Below are 8,711 nucleotides of genomic sequence, written 5' to 3'. Positions count from 1 at the left end.
AAAGAGGATGGTTCTGACCTGAAGCAGCTTAGGGCAGGGGCATCCTGCGGGGGGGGATAAATCCAGGCCAGCAGGTTTGGAGCTGACTCTGGGAGCTGCTGACATTGGTCTGGTTTGGGGGTCAGGGCTCCCCGAAGCAGGTAGCAACAGGGGCGCAGCCGCCCCGCCCGTGGCGCCCCAGCACGCTGCCGCGGGGCAAGAGGCAACGGCGGCGGCGGCGCTTCAGGGCCCGGGCGCCGGGCGGGGCGGGGCGGGGCGGGGGAGAGGCGGCTCCTCCCCCTCCCCCTGAGGTGAGATGCGGCGCGGCGCGGCGCGGCGCGGCGCGGCCGGAGCTCGTCCTGTGGAGGTGAGGACCGAGGAGGTGAGCGCGTCGCCCCTCGCGGCCCCATCTCCAGCATCCTCCTCCTCGCCATGGCCCGGGCCCGGCGCCGGGCCTGCCCCGCGCCGCCCGGCCGCGTAGGCCTGGTGCTGGCTGAGCTCTGCGGCGGGGAGCGTCGGAGCCTGGGCGCCGCGGCCGCGCCAAAGTCAGGCGCAATGGCAAGGCAGGGCAGGGGCAGCCCCCGCCGCGCCGCCCCGCTCCTCTGCGGGGCTCCAGGGCGTCCTGCCCCCGCCCAGCACGCGGCCGATGCGGCCCTGCCCCCGTGTCCCGCAGGCCCCGGAGCTGTCGAGGCGCCCCTGCTCGGGCGCCCGTGGCGCTCCCACCGCACCATCTCGGCAGGCTGCGGGCTGTGGAGCCGGTCCGCCTCCAGCGCCCATCGCCGCTAGCTCCACACGCGTGGGCCGCGCCGGCCCATCCTCGCCTCCCGCCCGGATACCTAGTGGCGGGACGCGCTCAGCCCCGTGAGGCTGCTTTGCGCCCTGCTCCTGAGAGCCACCCGGGACTTCAGCTGGTGGCTCCGCCACAGAGCTGTCCCCGCGGGAGGTACCTGGGGGGCTTCACGCAGGCTCCTCTGACCCCTGCCCCTTCTGTGAGTGGAGAGACCCTGGCACGTGTGGGGCTGCAGCCCCTTCGCCGCCTCCTCCAGCACCTCCTGTGGAGGTCCCGGTTGCAGGACTCTGGCATAGGTGTGTTCCCGCTCCCCACCCGCAGCCCCACCAAGGCCCGAGACCTCCTGGGCACCCTCCTCCTGGCCCTAGCCAAGCTAGCTATCTGTCTGGCTAGGAAGGAGGCCCTGGCTGGGAAGGCCCCCAGGGACTGCAGAGCCATTTTCCTGTCACTCATCTGTTCACATCTCCGAGCAGAATTTTATTGGGCAGTATACACTGGCTCCTTGGACTTGTTTGAAGGCCAGTGGTCACTGTCCAGAGAGATCTGCTTGGTGTACCCCCTCCCCCTCTTGGTGCACTGGTTTTGAACCTGTGACCTTCACTCCCATCCCTGTTTTCTCTTTAGTTGTCCCCCAAAATCAGTTGACATACCTAGTAGCTCCCATAATAACAGAAGAGGCTAACAGTTGCTCAGTGGGTATCAAGCCCACATTAACCCTATGTGTCAACTATGTCTCAGACTAAAAGCTTGTTTGTACCGCCTCCATGCCAAGTCCAGGATTGCCACCAAGAAGGGCCTCCTGCTCACTTGTCTCTCTTCAGTCCCCATCAAAATTCCAGAAATTAGGCATTAAAGTGGCCCTGAGTGCGCAACCCAGCACACTGATTGTCTCTGTCTTGAATGTGCTTCTTGGCACGCACGCAGCAGCTCTAAAATAAGCTACCTCTTTTTTGGGGGTTTAGTATATGCCGAGTGGATGAAGCATGCTTCCCAGTAACAGTCTTGGGCTCCTCACCTGGCAGGACTTGTAAAAAGCCAAACAAAGGCTGGTAGGGAGAGAGAGACAAGAAATGGCTTGTCCAAGATTATTCAGTGATCAGTGCCAGAATTGGAAATAAAGCCTAGGTCATCTGATACATACCTAGTGCCCTAGTCCAGGGGTGCTCACTGTCCAGCTCACAGGCCAAATGTGGCCCACAGAGCCTTGGTATCCCAACCACGGTTAATACTGCCACCCACCCTGCTGCCAAAATCCTAAGCCCCATGTGGTGGGTTGCAGCCAGGCCACCCACCCCTTCCCTCTGTGCAGCTGTTTTGGGGCCAGCCTGTGCCATCTTCTCCGCTTGGTCTCCCACCCCCACAGGTCCAAACCATGCTCCCTTCCCTCTGCCCAGCCAAGATGGGGTTGAGCCATGCCTCCATCCCCACCATGGGTCTGGGCTATGCCTCTTTTCCTCCTGCCTGGTTAGGTTGGAGCCAAGTCATGCTGCCTTCCTCCCACAGGGTCAGGCTGTGCCCCTTCCCTGCCTGGGGCTGGATCAGAGCTGGGTCATGTCCCCTCTCTTGCTCACTGAAGGTCTGGATTGGGTTTGGGCTGATGCCATTCTTCTTGCAATGCTGGATGGGGTCCTGTTTCACCTGCCCCAGGCTCTGGATTGGGTCCGCAGATCAGATCCAGCCCATGGAGAGACTGGGTACTGCCCATCAGGCCTAGTGGGTAAAAAGGTTGAGGACTGTTACTCTGGTCAGAAGACTGTAGATCACAAGTTATACCAGTATCACTGAGAAACTTTGGGCCAGTTGCTTGTAAGAGGGGAAATTGCTCTGGTGTCTTTTAGATCGGGGGTAGCTAACCTATGCAGATGTGCCACGGGTGGCATGGGTAGTTTATGTGCTTGGCACAGAGCAGACAGGGGAGGGGCAGGCAGCGCAGTGGCAGGTAGGGCAGGGAGCTGAAAGCAGAGAGGCAAATCAGATAGGGACCACAGGCCAGGTCCTTTTTTTCTCTGTTTTTCCCCTTTAATTTTTTATGTTCAGCATTCATTTTTTTTTCCCTATTATTCTGTCTCTCCCTTGAATAGTGAACCATTACTCTGTAGGAATGATTTTTCAACCACTTATGCAACAACCTTATGGTAATTATATTCAGACCATATTTCTTTACCTTGCTTGTGTGAATATCAGAACCCCTATGGAAATCAAGATACATTGTATCTACTTCTTTCACTTCACCCACTGAGCCAGTTACCCTATCAAACAAATATTAGATGGGTTTGATATGATTTGTTGTAATAAAGTTATGCTGATGTTTTTATCACCTTACTATCTTTTAGACACTTAACAGTTGGTTATTTAATAATTTTTTCCAGACTCTCCAGGGATTTAAGTTGGGCTGCCTGGTCTATAATTCCCTAAACCCTCCTTTTTCTTTCTTTAAAAGATAGGTACTATTTTTGTCATTTTTCAGTCTTGAGGGACTTCCCCTTCCACCAGTGGTTAAGAGGTTGCATGGGCTAGTTCCTTGAGCATCCTAGGATGATTTTCAGCAATTCCTGCAGATTTGAACATATTATCTTATTAAATATTCCTTAGTTTATTCTTCCATACTCTGGCCTGAACTCCTATCTCCTTGTAAAAAGTATTTTCTTTAAATATCTGGTCCAAATAAACATTTTTGGAAGGAGCAAAGCAGAGAAGGCATTGAATACTTCAGCCGTGTCTGCATCACTTATAATTTGCATTCCTCTGTTAAATAATGGACCTACTTTCCTTTATTATTGTCCTTTTAACACAGGCATGTGAAACCTCTTCTAATGGCCATGTCTCTTCCTAGCTGAAACTTTTTTGTGCATAGGCTTTCTGATTTTATCCCTACGCGCTTTTAATATTTTTATACTCATCCTTACTTATGTGCCCTTGTTCCCCTTTTTTAGTATGATTCCTTTTTGATTTTTCAGGTCATTAAATAGCTCCTGATGCAACTATAATGGTCTTTTATTATGTTTCCTATCTTTTCCTTGCATGGAGTATTTGGCTATTGTGTATTTAATATAATTTCTTTTAGTAACTGCCAGCTCTCCTGCACTCCTTATCCCTTAGATTATCTTCCCAAAATACCCTGCATACTAGTTTCCTGTGTTTGTTGTAGTCTTTTTTTTTTTTTTTTAAGTCCTCAGAAAAAGAAGGCATAAGAGCAACGTTGTAAAGACTTTGTCACCGCAGCTGAGTGGTCCCCGTCTCTCCCTGTGCTCTTCTGAATCATCTCATAGGAGTGCAAGGAGTAGGGCTGTTCTGCAGGGGTAGAGTCAGGAAGGTTCTCACTATGGAAGAATCCCTCCCCCACCCCCCAGCCAGTCAACTAATTGGCAAATGGGGGTGCATTATCTCAGGGTGGGAACCCTTCCCAGCAGTCTGTGGTAGCTGCTTCTTTTCAGCAGTGGCCAAGTGCCACTTGACGGCCTGTCCCCTTCAAGCAGAGGAGAGGACAGGCTGTCAGGTAATGGGCTCCCATAAGGGTGGAGGTGGCCCAGGGAGCAGCCTTCATGTCCCTGGCTGGAGAGCTTCCCTGTGATGCTCTCCAGCCATAGGGCTGGAGAGACATTTATACAGTCCAGTTTCCAGACCATTATTCTAGTGGAAGAAATTTCTCCTGGTAGAGTTAACATCTATACACAGCCTCTGAAGCCCATAGTGTTAATATCACATCTGTTGCATGCATGATTTGTCTCATACTTTGGCCTAAAGTACCATGTTTCATTCCCAGAGCAGAGAATGTTGGTTATAAAATTTAATGAGCCATTGTTGATATAGGCAATCCTTGAACTTACAACACAATTGGTTCCTGAAAACTGCGTCTTAAGTGGAAACATTGTAACTCAGAACCAATTTTCTCATAAGAAACAATGTTATAAATGGGGGATTGGTTCCTGAACCGAGGCCCAATACCCTATTTTCACCAAAAATACCCCAGAATTTTGTACTCGATCAATTTTAGAGTAATATGGCTACATTAACGTATTTATATTATAAATAGCAATCATGTTGATTTGGAAGGACTTCTTTGAGGTGACTTCGCTGGACTTTTTGCAAGGCTCTTAGTTGGACTTTTTGAAGGGTCCTTGGCTGGAGTCTTCTCAGGAGTCTTGGCTGCAGGTTTTTCTGGAGTCTTGCCTGCTTGCTTAAAGAAAGTGTCCAAGGAAGTTTGGACAGATGTTCTCCAGGGAGATGAGTGATGCAGCAAACTTGTTCGCTGGCATGGTATCGCATTGGATCAAGCATTGTAAAGTCAAAACTGATGTCATAAAGTTGAAACAGGGTGTCAATTTATAAATGTTGTAAGCGCGAAACATTGTAACTTGAAATGTAAGTCGAGGACTGCATGTATTTTAATTGGGTATTACCATAAAAATCACTTTCTTTACCTTGGAATAGTAAGAGTGGAAATGTTGAATCAACAATGATCTAGGAAATATCAAGAGGTAAGGCATTTCAGTGATGTCTTTTATTGGACTAACTGTATATTTGGGAGAGCTGTTGGACGAGCTTTCAGGTATCAGTTGATTAACTAATGTGGAACCTGACGGCATTATAGATAAGATATATAGATTGATAGAGGCATCTAGAGAAAAGTGGCCTAAAAATAATCATCAGAAAAATAGAAGTTCTTGTGGGTTGTGGAGATAGATGGGAAGACATAGTAGTGAGGGATAGGACCTATGTCAGATATACACATCAGGTACTTGGGATCTGCATTAACTGACAAAGACAACTGTGGTACATAAGAAAGAGAAAGGCTTAAAATAGGATGGAAGAAGTGGAAAGAAGTGTGTGTGACATTCCAAAAAAGATTCCAAAGAAGCTGAAGATAAAAATCCTTCTCATAGTGGTGAGATGGAGTGGAAACTTGGGTGATTACTAAGGAAGTATGAAAAGGCATGTGAGTGAATGAAGATGCTAAAAAATGTTGGGCATTTCACTTAGAGATAGACACAGAAAATAAGAGACCAGTGACCTGCTGTGCGTGAAAAACATTGTTGAGAAAGCCAGGGAGGTCCAATGAAAATTCCTAAGGAAATACAGAGAAAAGTGGGATGAAGAAGAAGATGAAGAGAAGAAGAAAAAAGAAAGTCTGAGCTCAAGGTGGAAAACCATATGCAGGGAAGATTTGAACAAACTGGGGGTAAAAAATGATTTGAAAAAATGGAGCATGAAGGAATGCAGAACTGATTGAAAGGGGGCGGGGGGTTTGAGCTTCTGTAAACAGGATGGCCTAGACCAGGGGTAGGCAACCCCTGGCACATGTGGAATGCAAAGGCATTTTGCTTGGAATGCGCGCCTTGGGAAAGGGGCCGGAGCTGTGCTGGCACAACAAGGATTGGACCCCTCACAACTCAGGGGGCACTTGCCTGCCTCTACACTAATGCCAGGAGCTTGGGGAATAAGCAGGAGGAGCTCATCCTCCTGCTCAGTGCAAACAATTACGATGTCATAGGGATCACGGAGACTGGACCATGGGTATAGATGGCTATGCCCTGTACAGGAGGGATCATGTAGAGAAAAGGGGCGGGGGTGTAGCTCTCTATGTCAAGGAAAGCTACGCGTCCCTGCAAGCCGATATTGGCAACCAGGGTGGACGGCTGGAGACCCTCTGGGTTAAAATCCGTGGGGAACACGGCACAGGGGACACAATGGTGGGAGTCTATTACAGACCTCCCACCCAAAGTCCTGAGCTTGACCAGGAGTTTGCCCAGGAACTGGCTGAGGCAGCTTGCTCCAGGACCATGGTTGTCATGGGTGACTTCAATTACCCGGACATCTCGTGGGAGGATCGCTCAGCAAAATCTGAACGGTCGCAGAGCTTCCTCTCATACGTGGATGACCTCTACCTGACTCAAGAAGTCTATGGGCCAACGAGAGGCAAAGCGCTGCTCGACCTGGTGCTGGCTACTGGGGATGACCTAGTCGGCAACCTAGTGATCGATGGGAAGCTGGGTGACAGTGACCACAAGCTGATCACCTTCACCATCTGCCGAAAAGCTGGCAAGTCGGTCAGCAACACGGAAGTCCTTGACTTCAGGAAAGCCGACTTTGACAAGCTCAGGAGGCTTGTCAGTGAGGCCCTAAGGGACTGCAACCACAGGGAGAGGGGAGTTCAAGAAGAGTGGTTGCTCCTCAAGGGAGCTATCCTCAATGCACAAACTAAGTCTATTCCATCTCGGAGGAAAGGCAGCAAGAGGGCACAGCAGCCCCCCTGGCTCTCCAGGGACCTAGCAGACCTCCTGAGGCTTAAAAGAAAGGCCTACAAAGGATGGAGGATGGGAGTCACCTCCAAGGAGGATTATTCTGCACTGGTCCGGTCCTGTAGGGAGCTGACCAGGAAAGCCAAGGCTGCAACTGAACTCCAGCTAGCTTTGAGCATCAAGGACAATAAAAAGTCCTTTTTCAGATATGTGGGGAGCCAGAGGAAAAGCAGGGGCAATGTTGGACCCCTGCTGAACCAGATGGGGCAACTGACAACTGACGCCCAGGAAAAAGCCAACCTATTAAATAGGTACTTTGCGTCGGTCTTTCATCAGCCCCCTGGGACGCCCATGCCTGCTACAGGGCCGGGAAGTCCGGGTGAGGGTGATCCCCTGCCCTCCATTAATGCTGACTTCGTGAAGGAACATCTTGAGAAGCTGGATACCTTCAAGTCAGCCGGCCCTGACAATCTTCACCCCAGGGTACTCAAGGAGCTGGCAAGCATCATAGCCCAGCCTCTAGCGCAGATCTTTGAAAACTCTTGGCGCTCTGGTGTAGTGCCCGAAGACTGGAAGAAGGCCAATGTGGTGCCTATCTTCAAGAAAGGGAGGAAAGTGGATCCAGCTAACTATAGGCCCATCAGCCTGACTTCTATCCCGGGGAAGATCTTAGAAACGTTTATTAAGGAGGCCATCCTTAATGGACTGGCCGACGCCAACATCTTAAGGGATAGCCAGCACAGGTTTGTTGCGGGTAGGTCTTGCTTGACCAATCTCATTTCCTTCTACGACCAGGTGACCTCTCACCTGGACAAGGGAGATGAGATTGATGTCATATATCTTGACTTCAAAAAAGCCTTCGATCTGGTGTCCCATGATCGTCTCTTGGAGAAACTCCAATTGTCGCCTTGGGTCCTCCACGATCCGCTGGCTGGAAAATTGGCTCCGGGGTCGGACCCAGAGGGTAGTAATTGATGGAAGTCACTCATCGTGGTGTCTTGTGACCAGTGGGGTCCTCCAGGGCTCTGTCCTTGGACCCATACTGTTCAACATCTTTATTAATGATGTGGACACTGGAGTCAGAAGCGGACTGGCCAAGTTCGCAGATGACACCAAACTTTGGGGCAAAGCATCCACACCAGAAGACAGGCAGATGATCCAGGCTGACCTGGACAGGCTCAGCAAGTGGGCGGATAAGAACCTGATGGTGTTCAACGCCGATAAATGCAAGGTTCTCCACCTTGGGAAAAAAAAACCCGCAGCATCCTTATAGGCTCGGCAGTGCTATGTTGGCTAACACTATGGAAGAAAGAGACTTGGGGGTCATCATTGACCACAAGATGAACATGAGCCTGCAATGCGATGCTGCAGCTAGTAAGGCGACCAAAACGCTGGCTTGCATCCATAGATGCTTCTCAAGCAAATCCCAGGACGTCATTCTCCCCCTGTACTCGGCCTTAGTGAGGCCGCAGCTGGAGTACTGCGTCCAGTTTTGGGCTCCACAATTCAAAAAGGATGTGGAGAAGCTTGAGAGAGTCCAGAGAAGAGCCACGCGCATGATCAGAGGTCAGGGAAGCAGACCCTACAATGACAGGCTGAGAGCCCTGGGGCTCTTTAGCCTGGAAAAGCGCAGGCTCAGGGGTGATCTGATGGCCACCTACAAGTTTATCAGGGGTGACCACCAGTATCTGGGGGAACGTTTG

General features: G+C 50.8%; 1 protein-coding gene across 4 annotated transcripts in view; it reads left to right on the top strand.

The window, feature by feature from the left end:
* The first annotated feature begins 283 nt into the window (after positions 1-283).
* The window catches only part of STEAP2 (STEAP2 metalloreductase), a 41,258-nt gene continuing 32,830 nt past the window's right edge, over positions 284-8,711 (top strand). For 3 of the 4 annotated variants that reach the window (XM_019497947.2, XM_019497949.2, XM_019497950.2), the window contains exon 1: positions 304-361. The gene's annotated coding sequence lies outside the window, so the exon portion shown is untranslated. Of the gene's footprint in view, positions 362-8,711 lie in introns of all 4 variants that reach the window. The other variant, XM_019497948.2, reaches the window with a different exon arrangement.

The sequence above is a fragment of the Alligator mississippiensis genome, chromosome 5, assembly GCF_030867095.1.
Source record: "Alligator mississippiensis isolate rAllMis1 chromosome 5, rAllMis1, whole genome shotgun sequence".
NCBI classification, from domain to species: Eukaryota; Metazoa; Chordata; order Crocodylia; family Alligatoridae; genus Alligator; species Alligator mississippiensis.
Note: the sequence above shows the minus strand (reverse complement) of the source record. Positions and strands in the feature narration are given on the sequence as shown.